The sequence below is a fragment of the Malurus melanocephalus genome, unplaced genomic scaffold (assembly GCF_030028575.1).
Source record: "Malurus melanocephalus ecotype Western Australia unplaced genomic scaffold, MMel_1.1 scaffold_528, whole genome shotgun sequence".
NCBI classification, from domain to species: domain Eukaryota; kingdom Metazoa; phylum Chordata; class Aves; order Passeriformes; family Maluridae; genus Malurus; species Malurus melanocephalus.
In genome coordinates, this window is record NW_026623760.1 from 366,243 (window position 1) to 386,887 (window position 20,645).

The 20,645-nt window shown below is 34.5% G+C and overlaps 1 long non-coding RNA gene across 1 annotated transcript in view; it reads left to right on the top strand.

Moving 5' to 3' along the window:
* Nucleotides 1-20,645, top strand: part of LOC130582850 (uncharacterized) — a 56,485-nt gene that overhangs the window by 19,815 nt on the left and 16,025 nt on the right. The window lies entirely within an intron of this gene.

Below are 20,645 nucleotides of genomic sequence, written 5' to 3' on the forward strand. Positions count from 1 at the left end.
ACCACTACTACTACTAGTAGTACTACTACTACTACTGCTATTTCTCCTTCATGCTGTATTTTTGCAGTGTTTAAATAAGAATTACGTTTGTAAAGTTTTTTTCTAGGGCCAGCCTAAAGAATGAGGTAGGCAATTGTAGAAGTAAGATTGTCAAAATGTAGCCACATATGTGCTATCCACATCCAGTTTCTCTGGTTGATTCACTCTACCAAACAGCAGGAAAGGATCTGTAGGGTTTGTACTTTCAGAGAAAAAGATGTGCAGTGATTCATAAAATTAGAAGATCTTCAGCCAACAAGAATGCTGCAAAGCTAAGAATAAATTTTATACAGCAATTGAGTGTATCTGTCCAGTAATTTACAATGAGAAGTCAATTATATTATAATTTTGGTATAAAGACTACTATGTATTTGTGAAATACATTTTTCATAATCTAAGTTAAACTTCCAGATAGTTTTTGAGGTTTATGAAGAATTTTGATGTTCAATATATATATAATGGGTTTGGATGGAAATGGATTATTGCAATTAATTTTGTAGAGTTCTGGAAATGACTTTCCAAAATGCTAAGGTTGAAAACTTCGTAAGGAAAGAGGTAAGTTTTTTTCCTTGAATAAATTTAACAAAATTACATGTGGTTTTGCTACATGATTTCTCTTCAGGCTCAATATAGAATGTATGTATAAATTAGTAATAAGACTTTCTGTACAGTAAGTTTGGGGCAGAATATAGATGAATAAACTATAGTTCAATCAATATTTCACAAAACAAACAATTTAGTATTTCTCACAAAGGCAGAAAACTTATCGAAGGAAATAGTATCAAATCTCCCTTAACCAGTTAAGAATTCTAGTGTCTTTTTAATCTTGCCTTTGTACGTTAATTGAGACTTAAAATATTCCATAAAACATACATTTTAAATAGTTACTGAATAAAATATAAAATTATGGAGTATTCTAAAATATGAAAAKGTGATTTGTTGGTCATAACTTATAAATCAGGACAAAAACAAAACTCTTTATTATTAACAAAGATATTGCCAGTAAAACAGCATCCTTACTAAACATATATATCTGTAAGTGAGCAATTTTATGTGTAGTCTCCTATGCTTACATTAATATAAAAAAAATATAGGTATACATTTATGGAGAGGAGGCATTTCAAATTCTTCATAAACCTCTATTAATTAATAATCAAATAAAGTAGCCTTGATTGTGAAGCTCACTGCTTGGGGGCTTGAATTATTTTTTTAATCAGGGAAATCTCTTGACTCTGTAACTGTCTTTCATAAGACTTTGAGATATGACCTTCCTTCACCAAAATTATGTATGTATTTTTAACAGTTATTTTCTATATATTAAGAAATCTTGAGGGGATTACAGTTCTTCCAAAATATTTTTCTTTTTAATTTGAAATCCTTCAAGAATGATCTTAAAGCATATGTGTTCGCTGGGGCATTTCTCTTTTGCCATCAGCTTGAGTCAATAGAGGGCACAGATGAGTTGGTACTGCAGGTGTCTAACTTAGTTTATATATACACGTATAATTAAGGAATACTCTGCACTGTTTATGAGTTAATCTGTTTAGTGTGCTTTAACTAGTGAACATCTGCTATAATGTTTTGCCAAAATGAGTCTTCTGTATAGACATGGCCTCAAAACAGGTGGATCAAGAGCATATTCAGCACTACTTAGGAACCAGTTTGGACTTTGCTCTTATTCTATATGTTTTATCATTCCGAGTACTGGCAACTTTTTTTCCACATTAGCTGCACATTTAGGAGATAACTCTCTCTACTGTGAAGAGGGAGTTCTACGGCAATTTGACAGCTAGTGGTATGATGACTTAAGTCAAGTAAAGAAGTTGAAAGCAGGACAACTTGGAAATGAAGATAAATTTGAGTCAATGACACACAAACTTTTATTTACTGTGAGACGACAGCTGATTTCAATTGCCAAGGGACATTTTAAGAAGAGGTGTCATCAAGTTTTGAATTAAGAACTGTTAAATGCAGAGTTTCAATACATTGCCATTTAAAAGAACTAYGGAGATCTAAATACTCATGATCCTAATATTTTCGTATAAGAGAAACAGTTGTCCAATTTCATGTAAAATTTGGAAACCTTAGGATCGGTGTTCCTCAGTTCTAGCATTCCCGGAAAGCAGAACTCCTCATATGCACTGGCTATTAACTGTTAATTAAATAGATCATCTTCACTAAGCTTCTAAAAAGGGGACCCTTATGGAAACCTAATGTGTATGCTAGAGTCTCACCTGATCAAAAACTTTGTTAAAATTCACCCAAATGACTTATCCAGTGAAATTCATTCCACTGCGACATTTTTAAGTCTGGAGATCTTCTGAATAAAATCAAGAAGCATCAGATAAGTAGATAGATGTTAATTTAGAAAAGAATGTACTCTCCTCTATATTTAGTTCAGTTAAAGACCAAATTAAATTCAAACATTTATCTGCAATAATTATTGGAAAGTCCATTTGCTTTCAGTAAGTGTAGATATTACTTACTTTAGCAAAACATGATAAATAAATTAGATAAATATACATAGAATATTTTTTCCAAAGAATTTCAGCAAATTTGTAGAAGCGGATAAGGAAAACTTTTAATCTGAAGTTTACTCTAAAGCAAAGCTGATCTCCAGACAGCTGGGAAAATTATTTCATACTTCAGACCTGCAGTGGTGGTTTTCAGGATTATAAACTTTTGTAATCTTCTTTTCAGTAAGGATCACCACTGAAACTGAATTTCAGGATAAGGGTGACTACTGTATCAGTAAGATAAATGATCAAGAAAGTAAGTGTTGAATCTCCTTGACACTGGGGTCAAGCACTGTATTCAGCAAACCTTCATACAAAACCTATGTTAGTATAATCCTTGTGACAAGTCTATCGTGGAAATTCTTCTTCTAAAACAAGAATCAGAAAGAAATTTTCTCAAGGAAAGGATGAATCTCGGGATGCATTAGACTATCTATTAGACTATCCTAAGTTTTACTGTTTTATACCAGTCCCATTTTGAGGTGTTTTAGTTCAATCTTGATGGACTCAAGTGAAGATTTTATATCTTTGTAAGCAGATTCTGAAATTAAGTTAAAATAAACGTTTTTATAAATGGGTTCTCTCTCTCTTTTTCTCTCTTTCTCCCTTTCTTTCTCTCTTTTTCTCACTATCTTTCTCTCTAAATTTTAAACAAAGGTTTGTAATACAGGAAAAAGAACCCAGCCAAATGTGGTGTGCATGGGTTAGATAGATCAACTGAATTTCTTGAAACATCCATACCTTGGCCAGGTTAAATTCTGCCTCTCCTTCTCCCCTCAGGACCAAGCAAAGACACAAACCTGCAAAAAGCTAAGTGACTTCTGTGATATGTTCATTTTAATTTTAGTAGAAGCTGAGACTGTTCAGCATCTTGTAGTAGACACTCAGCAGCTGAAAGACTATAATTTCCCTTCCCAAATGCAGGAGAAAGAACAATAAAGTAAAATCTCAAGACATAGTCAATGGGCTGTCGAGATAATTTCTTTTCCATCTCAAATCTAGTAATCAGTGAAATGTCATGCAGGACCTCAGGAATTTCTGATAGAACAGCCTGCAAATGGAACCTCACTGTTCTTTTCTGAGTTTTAATACTGATCTCCACAAAATCAGAGTAGATCAGGAAAACAATTAAGCGGGCACTTTTTAGCTGACACCATCACCAGAGCTGGGTCAGGATTCCACTTTCCATCCAAGAATCTCAGTCTTCTGATGGAGGCACCTAGAAGAGATTCATATCAATATGGGAAAATACTACATAGTGGACAATCAGTCAGCTCTGTTATTGGGTGGTTAATATCCCAGGAATCCAGGAGAGCTTAGATGATGCATTACCTACACAGGAAGAAACTGGACGTTGTTTTACACCTGAGTCAAGTTTATAATTCCTGGTCTTTTCTTGGTGCTGAACTCTTTATCCTAAACACTGCACAGAGATAAAAAATATTTTTATATACTGGACTAAACCCTTTCTCTGATAAGAAGGAAATACTCTTAATTTTTAGTTTACTAGATGCAATATGAAAATAATGAAAAAATCTACTTTGCATTTGTGATTATTATTACACAAAATTTCTGTATGTCAAAAAAATGGTCCTGGACATACGTTAAATGCCAAGGTTTGTATCTGATTTGCTTTTTGAAAACACTGTTGTACTTTACTAGGGAGAAATGAAGTGGCTTCTCTTTCTCCTAATTATGAAAAGTGCTCTGTGGATGTCTTGCAATATTGGTGATAAAACAGTCAAGCACAGAACACAAATGCTGAGCTGCAGGGTATCAGCACAGATACCCCAGATATTTGCTGTAAGTGTTCCTATCCTGCCTATTACTGAAGGATTCTTCCTTTCATTGGGAACCAGCACTGTGTCTTTGTTGGATGAGGTCAGAAGAGAAGAACATAAGAAGTGCCTGAGAACATATCTGAATGGAAAAAAAAAAATACTATTGAAAGTTTAAATGTTTGCTGAGGTGTTTTGATTTTCCTCAGAGAACAAAAAAACCCTGAAAACAAAATGTTTGGTCCTACCATTAYTGAATGGTATCTGTCTGCATTCTAATATTGTTTCTTGGTGTTAAAGGTGAGATTCCTTCTCTCCTGTCCAAATGAGTTCTATGTGTCATTGAAGACATTGCTACGTTGTGTAGCAGAAAGAGTCTATACACTTAACAATCTTGTACATAAAGGAAAATAACTGCACTGCAAGACTTTTAAGGAGATGTGGTGCAAGATTTRCACCATGGTAATACTTTTGTCATTTTAAAATGACAAAATAAGAAATAATGGGAAAATTACTTTCATTGTTAAATTCTAGAATTTAGATAATTTTACAACTGCCTTTGTGTTCTAGAAACACAAACTCCTATTTTCTCACAAAGAAAAGGATCAGAAATGGATTTAAATGGAAGAAATAAATAAAAATAAGTTGAAAATCACAAAAATTAAAAGTGAGCATGCTAGTTAACACAGCCAGCTTAACCTAGGTATAATATAATAAATGCTAAATAAAAAAATATTATCTTGAGGAAATGGGTGCAATGTGACTTCAGGTTCAATTTCTTTGTGTAAGTGTATCCTTGCCTAAGCTAATAAGAAAGTTAAGCACCATTTTTTAAATCTTTTCCAGTTCCCCAACTTACGTTTCCACTTCAAATCTCACTTTTATCAGTTTGGACAACAGAATTAAGTCAAGACTGGTTACTAGTGTAGATTAAATGTGGTTGAGTAATAAAGAGGATGATTCCATTATGACAATGAGCAATTTAAGCAAACCTACTGATTCTGCTGCTGAGAAAGTTGGCAGATTCTCAGCCTGTACAAATGAAAAACTAAGAAAAATCACATCTCTGTTTATGCGAAAAAGTGATTTTAGTCACAGCAGTTGCCTCTAAGTTCAACAATATTTTCTGGTAATCTGCATGACTAGAAATTGAGTTCAATTTTGAGTTCAATTCTAGCCTAGATTTCTAAATTCCCATCTATTATTTTATACAGATAGTAGTGCAGACCTCAATTTCTGCATTAGTTTTAGGGATTTTTTTTAAGTTTACATTCCTCCATTGGTAACATTTGGTTCTTCCTGCACATCACTTCGGTGAAGTGAGAAGAACAGAATCCCTATAGTCTTTAATTACGTGTCTGAAATTGTTGTAGCTGCTCAGTGTGACCATTTAAACTCATTAAAAAAATGTTGTTCTGAGCCTGAACCTAAATGATAAAAAAGAAAATGACCATCTCCAAGAAAATAAGAGCAAGAAAACAACCAACAACCCCCCCAACCCAAATACCAAACACCAAAACCAGAAAATAAATCATGCTTATTTGCTTGCTTAGGTGACTTAATAAAGTGAAAAATGTTGTCAGAAATATATTCACCTAAGACTGCAGTGTACCAATCCAAAGCAAGGAGGAAAATTATTGAATCACAGTATTTCATGATTTTTTTCAATATCTGGTACAAAGGTAATCTAAATTATAGGTGTTCCAGTTCAGGAGTAAATTAAAAGGTTTAAAAATGTATTGCATCTGGATATATTTTGCGTCAAAGATTAATTTTCAAATTAATTTTTCAAAGCAGTGATTTATGTATTCTATTATTTCTTCCATTGTATTTAATTCAATATGTAGAAAATAGAAAGTTAATTGTTCCTTAATAGTGATTTTTGTAAGTTTCACAACTATAAATAGAAATTATATTTTAAAAATTAGTCTCAAAAATGAATCTATGAAAATCAGCCTATATATCTAACTTACTAATTTGGAACCAAAATCAGAATAGTATCTTAAACAAGGTGGCATTTTGAATAGTTAACAGGAAAATACTGCAATATACAATATGAAAATAAATGCCAGTGATCGTGATATTGTCAGTGTGCCAGTGGTGTAACAGGTGTTTGAAACGAGATGTATACACATTTAAGAATGTAAATATAGGAAAGGAACACTTCTTAATAATTGCATTCCTTTTGTACTAAGCATGCAATGTATGGAACAGAATATGGCAAAAATCACCACACAGATTATTAATATGAGTTTGTTTTTTTCTTTTTGTTTCTCAATCCACTTATAATCTGATTCATTTTTCCTAAGTACTTGGAAAGTAATCAAAAGCCTAAGATATGCATGTATTTCAGTGTTCCATTTTTAAGAGCTCATGCAAAAACCCCAGTTTTGAATTAAGGTGTCGTGTATTTCTTGATTTTCTCAAACACTTTTTCACTCATTTTGGGTGAGATTGTGACTTAGATTTTTATCTAGAATTTCCCATTGACTCTAATAGGAGTTTCTGAAAAAAAAAAAAAAAAATCTGTCTCCTGGTCAGGATCGCTGTGAGATTCCTACAGAAGAAAGATTCTGATGTCTTTTAAAAACAGGATACTGATAATGTGGTAGTATTGTGRAAGTTGGAATATTAAAGAAGAATTTATACCAAATTATATGCAGAAATAGAAGCCAAGTTAAAGGTGATGTTTTGGCTGCTAGGTCTTTTTTAGGCCATAAGTGAGAAACTAATATTTGTCTATTTCTTCACCAAGAGCACGGCCTCAAAGACAGAGCATTGTCTCTAATCTATTTCTGTTCTTTAGCATATGTTTTAAAAAGTAAAGGAACGATGTTGGGGGAAAGATAATAGCATAGACAGAAACAAGCTGCCATTATTTTCCTTAAGTAAACGGACCTGAGAACTATGCACCCGGAGTTGCTTGAAATTCAGTATTCTGCCCAAGGACACTGCTGGTGAATAATTAAGACTGCTACCAATTTAACTAAGCCCAATTATAGATCTAAACATTCCTCTAAAAATCACTGTCTAAACATTTCCCTAGTGATAGTATTTCATACAGAGGACTTGTTTCAGCCATCCTGAATTTCATGGTAGGAAATTATTTGTGCATGACATCAAATTGAGTTTAAAAGGCAAATTTTAATCTTGTTTGTACAAGGGAAATATCTTGAATAAACCTATTAAGGTCAGAGGAGTTTAGATTTACAGCAGTGTAAGTAAAAGCTTATAGGGTATATTGACATAAGATTTATTTATGCTTGTAAAGGTTTCATTCTTGGGCACCTAGGTTTTCTCTTAAAGATAAAAATTTTGGCTTTTATGTCATGTATTATATACTTATCCAATTTACTGATTCCTATAAGATAGTTTATAAGGTTTACAATTCATATATAAATGCAAAAACTTAAAAGTAATCTTTCTTTGAGTCTGAGGAGATACTGTGTGGAGATTAACTTTTTTTTTCCAAGTGAGGAATGGCAGCCCATTTCTTCTCCTGGAGATCTTATATAGACCCACACCKGTAGTGTATTTGCTAGCATCCTTTGCTAAAAATGGTCCTGCCTTTGACAAATGTGGCCTTAGGCCAGCAGAGGCTGTGACATTCATGGGCATAAAGTATGAAAGGAGGATCTGTCTTTCCGATTCCCTCAAAATAAAGTGAGGGAATTACATTGACTTTAAAAGGGTATAAGCAGCCTCTGGAAGAAACCAAAATATATTTTTTTAGAATTATAGTAATGGCAAAAAACCCCATACCTGGCACACTTAGAGCATATAATTTCACAGTATTTAACAAACCTTAATTAATTCATCAATAAGACAGGTGATTTTACATGATCTTTTTTTTCCACTTAATATAGCTGTCTTTGGGTAAAAAAAAAAAAAAAAAAAAGTATTTTTGCAATATATGCCATTGAACAAAATTATGTCAGAGAACTAAATACAGCCTTGAGTGTTCCGTGACAAAAATATGCAGTGTGATATGGAAGTCAAGATAAGGACACAATGGCTTAGGACTACTATGTTCCCTCCTAGGCCTAATTTTTTTCAGTTAGGTTGACTGGGAATCCTTCTGTTGCTGTGATGAAAGGAGACAATTTTTTTAAGTGAATATAATGTATTACAGAAAAAAAGAGGACAAAACAAAAAAACCCACTAACATTCCTGGAAAATGTGGAAGTGACCACTTTGAGAGCAGGAAGCAAAATATTTTGATAGATATAGAAATCCAGAGAAAAATAAGAAGTGAGATTTAAAATCCCCAAGTATAACTGTATTATAAATTTTGAGATTACCGAAAATCTCTCATAGGGGAGAGTGTCATTGGTATGGGCATAAAACTCACAGTGGGTTTTATTGCAAACACAAGGGAAGCACCCAGAAAATATTCTGGTAGATGAAAGTGGAAACTAATCCAACTGACAATGAACCAGGGTTACAGAATGGCAATGTAAATGTAGCTGAGATTCAGAGGGTTTTTTCAAGTACAGTTATGAAGATTCCAGATTTTGGAATGCATAATCTTTAACAAAGAAATTGAAGAAGACACAGTAAATTTATTGAATATCAATACACTGGAGACTAAAATGAGTGATGTTTGCTGAAACATGTATGGCCAACTTAATAAGTATCTTAAATGAGAACTAAGCTATGTTTAAGTTWTATCAGCTAGGAAAATATATTTTTCCTGATTTTTTACTATCTACATATTAAATGTAGACCCTAATCTTTCCTATAGTCATTCTCAGTTATGGTTTGAGATGCTCTGTATATTTCCTATTTTTTTCTATTTTTTGCAACAAACTGAAACCCATACTCCTTGTAATTCAGTATTTCATCGTTGTATTTCTGGTTTCATTATTAGATTCCCTGTCATGTAAAACCTGTCAATTCTGCCTATCCATTAATATCTTCAAGTAACCTGCTAGCACACAAACTCTAAAGCAGTGCTATATTCATCCCTCTAGTACTGGAGTTTTGCCTGTCCCTTTAACTAACCTTGTTCAAAAATGAGAGGAAGCTGTGTTTCTTAAGTTRAGCTATGTAATTGATGTGTAGCAGTCACTTCCAAAAGAAGTAACCAGGATGACACTCCAGCAAAGTATGAAGTATTCTAAAACAACTAAAGTAGCCACAGTTGTGTTATGTAAAATGTTACCTATGTCACAAATAAAGAATCAACAAGTGAAATAACAGAACTTTTCCTCTGGACTGGTAACTTAACCATGGGCTATTGCTATTTATAAATTATTTTTCTTCAGTTTAGATAATGATGGCCAGATGAAGAATTAGGATTAGCTGATCTGGAATATCAACTCCAATTCCTTTTTTCTATTGGACAGCTAATTCCCACAGAATTCATGGAAATTGCAATTGGGACAACAGTGATTAAAAACTCATTGGGTTTGTGATTTAAAATTTTGTATGGAAAAAATCGAAACAAATCCTTAGAGAAATAGTATTATTATATAGGAAATAAACTAAGATGGTCCTTCAGTTCTAGAAAATTAAGATATCTTAAAATAGAGAATTTTACAGGACATCAATAATGTTACAATATTAGGGCTAAAGTGTTTTAAATCTCAGCAAATAAGATTGCAACAAGGTTTCTTTAAGATACCTTCAAGGTATTCTTTCTTTAATATGGCTATATAATAGATCTAATACTCCACTTGAATTTGAAATGAAGCCTTCTTTTTATCTGTAAGAGTATTGTAAAAGCATAAAGCCCCTTCTACTACAAAATCTGATATAAGCTCTGCATCTGTAATCCTTTTTTTCAAAATTCAATCCACTCACTTTAAGACCTGGAGGTCTTGCATGTATTTTCCTGTACTATTCTGATTTCTGTCTGACTTTCACACAGCTTTTTTCTTTATGTCTTCCAATGTTTCTTTTTCCTTGTCTCAAGTCTCAGTGAAGCTCTTCTGCCTCTTTCTTCCACACTCCCTTTGACTTTCCTACGCTTATCATTCAAATATGGCGGAGGATCTTAAGTCAGTGAAGTATCTCTGATTGGTAGATTGCTTGTGCTGTGAGCTTATWTAAATCTGTCACACCAACCAATATTCCAAATTGGTTTAGTACCTTAAGAAACAGACTGGCATAAATTAGAGAAAATCTTGCTCTTTTATCATGTGAATGGGAAAATCTGTATATTTCTGGAATCGTTATTTAAATACTTTCACCCATTGTGACTAGGATCACAGTACCAAAATTACAGTGCATTTTATGTACGCTTAACCATCACAGAAATGGTAAAAGGCAAGGGAAATTTACAATCCTGCATAATATAAAACATCTCAAGATCATCATGATGTGTGCATATGCATACTGAAACTACAGAAAATGGAGATTTTAAAAAGAGACTGAATCATTTACCTTCTATTCAGTCTAGTCTCAATGAAAAACCTATATACCTAAGCTCTATTCATCACATCTGCCTATACAAAAATATGCAAATATACAAATAAGATATTATTGCCATCTCAGAACTGTTTCAGGATGTAATTTCTGCTCTTAATTAATTAAACTTAAATTCTAAAGTCATGTGTCAGAATAAACTGGTCTCATTTTAAGACCCAAGAAGTATTATTCTTGTTGATATGTGTTTCCCATTCATTAAGAAACAAACTTAAAAAAAAATTGGGTTATCTGCATTATATGCTAAATAAAAATAAAACTAAAATGAATGAAAGTGTCTGCTGAGGATCTSCGACCTCTGACCCAACACACAGTCAAATAGAAAGTGCCCAAAATAAGAAACTGCAGTCATTAGAYGAACTAAATCCTTTTCTAATAGTCCCAAGGTTCTGCTGAGACTTGGCGTCACAGCAGTGGCTTAATGAGGGGCAAGATTTTTTTTTCCTTTTTTTTCCATTTCACAGAGTAGAAAAAAAAAAAGTCCTTAAAATTCAAAATTAAAAAAATAAATCTGTAACCTTGCATTACCCACACTCATACTACACATTCTTGACCAAAATACTTGATTCCATTTTGTTTAGCATGTTGAGAAGCAATGTTTGGTCAGTATCAAAAGGCTGAGGAAGAGTTTCTGAAGCATGTTTGTCCACAAAAGCCAAGTCAGCCCCAGTATCAGCCGAAAACCATTTAGGCTGCCATATAATTTTTCTCAAAAGTAGGTGCTTCTCTGAAGCATTACTACTTACATGGTGAGGGACAGAGAGGGACAACAAATGTTGCACTATAACATATAATTTACCATCTTTCAACTGCTCTGGCTCAGATTTTGATCTTTAGTTTTGTATATACATAGGGATTAGGCACCTACTCTTAAAAAAGGTATTTTATAGGCTTAATTACATATTCTGAAATAAAAATTATGAAATTCCAATAATAAAGGAATGCAGAAACAGCCTAACAGCATGTTTCTGTAATAATTTTGTTCTACAGAGGCTATTATTATAGGACTGTATTGGGATGAATAATGCCTTCAATTAAGATAACAGCAATAAGAACATCACTATGTTAGAAACAAACATTTAGTCTGGGCCTCTGTTTAAAGTGATTATACTTCCAATTCCTGTGGCACTATGYAGAATATAAACATATCATCAATGAGGGGAAAAAATCATGCATGCAAGATCAACACAGTAAACCAGGAGAATGCTGAAATAGATAACTTGGAAGTTATCTGCAAACTTCCAATTAAGAGAAGATTTTGAAAATGGAATGCAATAACTATGGAAAAGACCTAAGGTTACCCCATTAAATACATATTTTCAGATACGGTTTTCAGATGCATATAAAGAGCGGTGTCACACTGGGAAGGCAGCTGCACCCACTAKCAGGGAAGAACCCTGAAAATTTTGTCTTGGTATTTTTTGAAATACATGTGTCAGCAACATTACGAAAGAGAAGGATGAATAGCACATATGATGTGCCATTGTAAAAGTTTCTGGCTGTAACAGCAGCAAGGCTCACACTCTGTTGGCAATTTTTAGCCCTCAGTATTGATCATAACCCTTCTCTGATCGTACCCTTGTCACTTTGAGACCAGGCTTAGGACCAAATGAGTTTTACTTTATTTTTCTTACAACATTCTCAGGTACAGTGTKACCAAAATAAAAACCTGACATTGAAGAACAGGGTGACAATAATTCTTCTTTGATCCTACAAAGGATTTTACTTTTGGAAGATGGAAGAAAGCGTGAAACCTTCTTTTCATAGATCAGAACAGTGACAATGATAGAATGTGGTATAACAGTGCTGCTTTTTGCACTCTTTACTTTTCTGTTTGAGGATTCTAGTTGCAAACCTGCAGATTCAGGGATGACATTGATTTAGTTACTGGATTGCACGCAAGACATCTCTGTTGCCTCATGTTGCATCAGAAGGCTGACTATTTTAATTGGGTTTTATCAGCACAAAAATATTTTTAAAATACTTTTTCATAGAATTCTGTGAGAAAATAATTGTCAAAATTATACGGAAAGTACTCAAGATTAAAAASTTATTCAATGATGAGTAGATAAGGTTTTATTAGGGTCTTCACGGTAATTTTTTGTAAAACAGTATTAGACACAGATATAGTCAGCGCAGTGGATTATTCTCAGATATTTGACTGTACTTTCATGCAAATGCTCTATATTCTAATTCAATACTTGTGTTGTATAGCATACAGTCTTATCTCACTTTCTTGTTATGATGCCTGCACTATAATCTACTACTTCTTATTTCATGAAACTGGGAATTTTCAAAACAGGTGTATGTTCTGGACTGGGACATCTGCATTAACACGTATCTGCAAAAGTACCAATATTAGTATTTTTGATACTTCTATTTTGGTTAAGGTAGCAAGGACTAACTGCCTTTCCACAGGTCACACAAACATTGATGCTTTTTTCCTAAAATAATGTTTGTGATTTCATAATGCTGCTCTATTGCTCTGGCTCTACTCGGTTCCACTGAAATAAAGCACAGTGAAGACCTGATAGGTTACCTAATGCTTTTCTATGCCACTAAGGGATTTTCCCTTAAAGCGTTTTGTCTTGCAAAGAGCAGGAGTCCACTACTTCCCCTGGGAAACTTTTCAACAGTGTAATAGCATTCTTTATTAGCACTTCCATTGTCACTTTGTTCATCTTACATTTGCTTCTTAATTTCATTCAGATACTTCTATTTAATGAAAATAATTTGACAAACAGACGGTATCATTTTTCCAGATACATTCCCAAAACCTTGGGAATTCTGCAGTCATTACTAATGGACAATAATAAAAATTTAGTCTCCAAATACAGTTCTGCAAGATGCTGGCCACATCCTGCAAAGTTTTGCATGGCTCTCAAATCAACCATAAGGTTAGCTTGCTTTTGCTAAACAACTGAGGTGATTTAATTTTTACCATGACATCTGTATCACTGCTCTCATTTGAGTCTGGTGTCCAGCTTGTAAAGAGATGGTAGTAAAGGTAAGCTTCTCTGGAAAAAAAAGAAAAATGTTTGCTTTGGAAGTACAATGTCTAAGAAAGCTAAAAAAGAAGCTTGAAAAAGTTTAAGTTTAAAAAAAAGGTGCTTTAAAAATTAAAATTTTTAAGATAAAAATATTGAAAAGTTTAAATGTTTGAAGAAATGTTAATATTTTAAAAAGTTAAAAAGTAAGAGAAATTATGCGTTCTTAGTAGTAAAACAGTACTAGTAGTAGTAGCAGTTTGATTCTGAAATTCCAATAGAGAAAAAAAAATTGCAATTTTCAATGGGCTTCATACTTCAATACCAAATTTAGCTTGGGCTTCGAGTACATTAAGAAATAGAAACAAATTAAAGGAAGGCTTAATTTTTGGGCAAAACTCAAACTCTGTTTTGAGTGGAAGAAGCAGTTGGAAGTCCCCTGTATGTGCAAATCCTCCTCAGTTGTAAAAATAGGTGCAAAAAGTGATTTAGGATGCTGAGGCCTAGTGATGGCTTAGCTGTTTGATATGAATGACAGTATTTTCCATCAGTGTGGACAAGGCTTTGAATTGTATCTTCAAATAAATAGTCATTTGCTCAAGTGTTATGAGTGCCTTTTTAAAGCTCTGTCCAAGCTGTTCACTGGATATGTGTGTATATGTTGCTCTGTTGAAAGTATCTTCAGAGTTCTGAGGTTCATGTGCATATTGAACATGAATGTGCTCACACGTGCTGTAAAGAATTATTTGTGGAAGATAAGGCAGAAAAAGTGTTAGTGGTAAGTGCAGTGATCCTAGGTTGAATAAATGACAGTGAAAGTTCAGTCAAGAGCCATTTTAATTTGATTTATCAGGGGCAAAAAAAAGCCCAACTTTTTCCCATATTCTTTCTGATCTTGTATGGAAACAACTCTGGAAAGAGCATCTTCTCCTAGTCTTAGCCTAATTCTGTTGCTATCTTTCTGCTCCTTTGCTTCTGCTGCTCCTTCGGGAACTGTCTTGGTTTTACTTTTCATTTGACCTGTCACAAGTATCACTCAATTTTACAAGAGGATGTTTATTCGTTTCACTGATATCTAAATTGTCTTCTGCTATTTGCCTCAGGCCCATTTKGTATTATCTATGGACAGAGACACCCCCAACATGTCAGCAGCATCTTAAAATACCATCACTTAAGGGTTTSTCACAGAAGTCCTCTGTTCTTATTGGTGCAACAGTTATTATTTGTACAACAGAATTCTTCTGTGTTTTTAGACTATAACATAAATGTGAAAATAATATATAATTCTGCAATTTATTTGGTTAATGAAACAAAAGTATTCTTTATTTAATTATTTTAAACATTTCAAATTGACACTTTTGCCATAACTTCCCATTCATAAATCAGTCTCCAGCAAAATCATTACTTGAAAGGGATTTCAGCAAAATCATGCAACTTAATGCCTTTATGACTTATCTTTCTCTTTCCATTGAGCTGCAGAAAATTTATATCAAATTTATATCAAATTTCCTCCATTAACTCAGTTTTAGGTGCAATGATAACCTTGTGTATGGAATAGAAAAACTCTCTTGCTGTCATTCTTAGCTACCTTAATGTCTTTCTACAAACTCTCAGCTGAGAAGGTGAAACTGTATTCCTTTATTGACATTATTTTTTAAAAGTTAGAATCATAACCTCCAAGAAAATCCTGTGAGCACACTTGCTCTCACACAAATTGTGTTGCGAGATAAAAATCATATATTCTTATTTTCTTCATATTCATTCTTGGATGTTTTTCTTCACGTGCTGTTCCTACTACTCAGCTATATCCAATCACTGTTTTCTTCTGGTAATAGTTCTATCCAGAATTCGGACACTTCACACTGGATTCCATTGTTCAACACTAAAAAGCTGCCCAGCTCCAGACTGTTGCATTGCACCTCAGAAAGAGTCAGTCTTTCACTTTATCTGATTAAACACCGATTGTTTTTTGTTTGAGACCAGAGAACAGATCAGAACAAGGGCTGATTTGTCACTTGAGGAATCCTGTAAGCAATTGCTAAGTCCATGCCTACATTTGCAATGGACCCTGTGCTGGGAAAATCTGTGTGACTTAGAATTTATTCCCATGAAATTAAAATTTGAGTTTTGACCTTAGAAAATTCATGAAGTGCCAGATGAATAGGAAAAGCTCTGATTACTATGTGTATTCTTACATAATGGCCACTTTCATGCAATTCATTACTATGTTTGGAGTATTTTAACCAAAAGAGTGCTAGGGCTTGAATGTTTAATTTAATGCTCGCTTATGCAGAAGTATGCCAGCTGCTGATGCATAAAAGCTACTGCTGGCATCACCTATCTCTTAGTCACTGTCAYGGCCCAGGTTTACTTAGTTTATGAAATACAAGCACGGTGCTTGACTGCAGAAAAATACACATCCTTGTATCACTGAACAGTGCTTTTCCCAGCCTACTGTTTACAATTGCTTTTTCTTGTTTCCTTGGTACAATCTGTGTTTTAACAGGATCTTCTTAGTATATTACTAAGCTTTCCCATTGAGTCTTTTATTTTACTTTTATTGCAGCCATGCAATATTTTGGTACTGATATTATGGAGTAACAAACTATTTATCAGAATTTTGTTATCTTTCATTCTACACAGAAAAGATACAATACTTCTTGAGCTTTTGATTTTAATGTTATTCTGGGAAATCTAACATAGCAGTGCTTGGGTTTGGGTTTTTTTACCCTGCCTAATTGCATGGAACATCTTACTTCAGATTTCTTGTCCAATATCATCCATATTTCCAGAAATGTTAAGCAGTTATCCTTGCTGCTCAAATAAATGAAAATACACAGAGCTTGTAAAAACCAGATTTTCATGTATAAATATACTAATGTATAAATTTTCTTTATAGCAATTATCTATGCTTCATGTTATTTTGCTGTTGATATTACTGAAGAGAGTATAGCAAAAAAAAAAAAGTAAGATCAGCCATTTTACTAGGAGCTGAGACTCTATTTTCAGGGTTTTTTTCTTGTGTTTCCAGAGCAAGCAGGTAAGTTGCAGAAAATGGCACAGCTGCTTGAGGGGATTATTTGCAAGAGTGTTTGCACGGCCATCTTGAAAATACATTTTGGAATGCTGGAATGGAAAAGAGGGATATTTTGACACAGAATATAGGAGGAAAACAAAAATATTGAAAATTAAGTCAACGTTGATAATTAAATTGCCAAAAAGGGCTGTTTTGCAGGTAAAAGTCTGGTGCTTTTGGGCCAGGAAGGCATTTTCTCACACAGACACTGCCCACAGCACACGGTGATAATGGCAGGGGAATAATTGCTGAATCCCTAACACCTGTGAGCATCACCTAAACATGGTGAGCTTAGGGAGTGCCTGCCATAATGCAGGGGAGGAGGAGGGGTATCATCAATAAATTTGTGCAGGGGGTGGGTGAAGCTTCTGCACAAAAGGAAGGCAAATCAAGTATGCAGCCAGCAGTGGAGTGCAAGGGGGCCTGTTTTGAGCAGCAGTGATAGAAGGTATGTGCTGAGTGATAGCCAGGTCTCCCAGGTAACAGGGCTTACTGGGAGCTGGGTTGCTTCAAGGCAGTGGAGATGTGAGCAGGTGAAAGGGAGCTCAGCAAGGGCCTGAGGCTGCTGTCAGAGAAAGAACAAGCTCTGAAGGAGGCTCAGTGCCTGCAGCAGCAGGGTGCTGACACGTAGTAGGATGCTGAAGGGACCTTTGCCCAGGGAATGGAAATATGAGTCATGTAATTCTCTCTTGAACCTGTCAGTAATGGAGTGATTATTCTTAAGCAGCATGGAGAGGGCACTTTTCATATCTCCACTGAAATGGGGAAGTTGTTTCCTTTGGACTGGAAAATACAACATCTATTTTTTTTTTTTAGATCAGTCTTAAAAGCTAGCAAGCTAGCTTGTACAATAGTTATGGCTCTAGCTTATTATTTATCATTTTGGTTTTGCTGATATTTGTAATGCAGCACTTGTAGCTAAAATTATTAATGAAGGAAAGCCTTTTTGTGTGACCTTAATTAAGTTCTAAAAATTGTTTTCATATTTAGTCAAGGGGTTTTATAAACACTTAGTTTAAAAATCATGATAATCTGTGGCAAAATACTGGTTTTGACCACACTCTGCTTTCAGAAGTTTGAGGTTGTAACAAGAATTCAACTTTTCAAGAAATTGATTTTTATAGTCAATGAAAAACCATTAGAAAATTAATTTTCTTCACTCAATTCATAGTAGAAGAATGCCATGTGCATGTTATATTAGCAATCCCTTAAATGCTATCAGTAAATGAAATAAGTGTTTTTGTGTGTCCCCTTAACGTAAGAGAGAAATTGTAGAGTTTTTGAACCTAGCATATACCCAATTGATATGTACATACACATGAACATGTATACATATAAACATTGCACTTATGTACATAAATATATAAAAGGGTAGATTTGACACTTCTCTACCATATATATCTGTTGATCTACTGAATGGACCCACTCTTCCTCTGTCTCTCTCTCTTTCTCTCCTCTCACCTCTGCCATCTTCCTCTACCCCACGTGCTCATTTTTGGCAGAGAGAATGAACCCAAATTATCCCTGGTTGTATGGCTTAAGTCATAGGAATAGGATGAATTCGTGGGGTGGGGAAAGTCAAGTAGAAACCCAGAACAACAATAACAATGAAGCAAAATTCTATTCTGTTCCTTCTTATCCATGAAAAATATGTCACTTTCCATTTTACAAATGCTTATGCATGCAACAATCACTTATAGGATATTTAGATGGCTCACATGCATAATATTAAATGCAGATATTGCAGCACTGAGGTCTTGTTTGTTGAATTCCTCTTAGGGGGTCTTTTATTCAGATAGAAAATGTACAGATAGCCCTTATTCAAGTGTAACCCTATTGCAATTCAGCCTGAAGAAGCAGTTACTCCAAGGAAATAGTACCTTATTTTCAGGAGTAAGATATTGGAGCATGTTTGTTAGGCCTGAAGTTAGAAAGTGCTCTTTGTAGAATGACACACTGGTAGAGATTACCTAAGAAGGAAAAACACAGCAAAGAGAACACAACATTAGTGTTTWAACCTGTATTTCTTCTCTTCAAATAGTTAGTTAGTTAGAGGCAATTCTGTTTAATGGCAATATTATTTGCAATGATATTACTAAGAAGTGAAATAAAATGGAGTCAACAGGTTTTTTGCAGGTTTGTTTAATGGGTTGCTATGTAAGTAGAGTTGCTCTGTGTTTTAATTTCTTTCAAAGGTCCCTGTTCTGTAAACACCTTGTTTCTAACAGTGGCAGGTTTCTGTGTTCCTAGACTGCATCCGGGGGGTTTCTGTGTGGATTCATTTCCCTGCCACTGTGCTAATGTTTGTTGGCTCAAAGCCTAATGCACATTCTTCACTCCACATGCATTAGGCAGGCCACCAAGCTCCAGTGGGGGAGGTGACCTTATGAAACAGCTACACCAGGGATGTACAATGCATTATTCTTCAGGCAGTTCTGCAGAGGCAACAAACATGTCTCGCATTGCAGCCTCACACTACCTGAAAGACAGCTAAAGGGTAAGAGCCTCTAATTAAGGCAAGTTAATAAAATGAAGGATTAGCAGCTCCTAACTACATAGCACAGCCTTTGGATGTGATTCACTTATTGAGGTTTTAAAAAAAAAATGTTTCGAACACGATTAGCAAAGCACTTCTGAAAAATATTTTCTACCAAAATGTGCTGTTGTATTTGATGTCATTACATACTTTTAAAATACAAAAAAAAAATACTTCACAGAATAACAATAACTGGAGAATATAGTGAATGTCCTTTCCTATTATGTTTACTAATCTTCGAAATTTGGAAAAAGGTATTTAACATAGTTTACTGAATATCTTGAAGTAACAAAGGGCACTTCTTTGAAGTTACACATGATGTCTTTGCATCCCTCTTTAGACAGTCTGAACTTTGCTATAACTTCAGAACAACAACTTATGCTAACCACCATCATAAAATAATACAGCACTGCTTCTATCAGAAGTGTATTTTTACCCAGATGCACAAAGAACACAATTACTATGTTAAGGCAATAGTCACATGTAATATTAATATCCTGCTAATTTTGCTTAATGAATGCTGAAAACAAGTGTTCTCTCACATCACTTAGATTAATTCACACTCTAAAAATAGTATTTCTTAACCCTAAATTTCCTTGTGTATGTACATCTCTGTAGTATGTCTTTCCAATGCTCAGCACTGGGCCACAGCAGGCAGCTACATCTCAGTAGCCTGCTTCCTTCTTTTATTTACCTCATGTGCTTTGGAGTATGTCTTGATGCARTTCTGCTTTATGTGTGTGGAATGCACACAGTTGAATTTGGAAAGGAGTTTCGGTGACATGAGATAGACTTGCTGCTGGAAGCTGTGCTCCTTCACACCTGAATCAGCCTCCATCCCTTTTTCCCAGTTCTGCAGGGGGTCCTTTCAAAACTACTGATGTATTCGGCCTAGTGTTAAAGACAGATTAGCTCTRTGTAGATCCTTAGGTCCACTCTCACTAAGGATCTAAATATTGTGCCAGTGACATGATCTGCCCTGCCGGTTGCCAGAAGGTGCAAGTCAGCCATCACCTACATTTGATGCTTTCTGATGGGGAAGCAATGAGACAGTTCTAGTCTGAAACRATCTGCAACCTATCACTTGGGCCATGGAAATGACAAAAGAAAGCCAAACTAAAGCTAGATTTGAGACAGAATGAGACTGTTTCAGTGCAGATTGCTTGTATTTGTGCACTTGAAAAACAGTTTATTCTGGTTGTTTTGGTTAGATACAAATAGTTTGGAACTTCAGCTGATAACATGGTACCAAGCATTGTAGGGAAAAAAAAAAAAAAAAAAAAA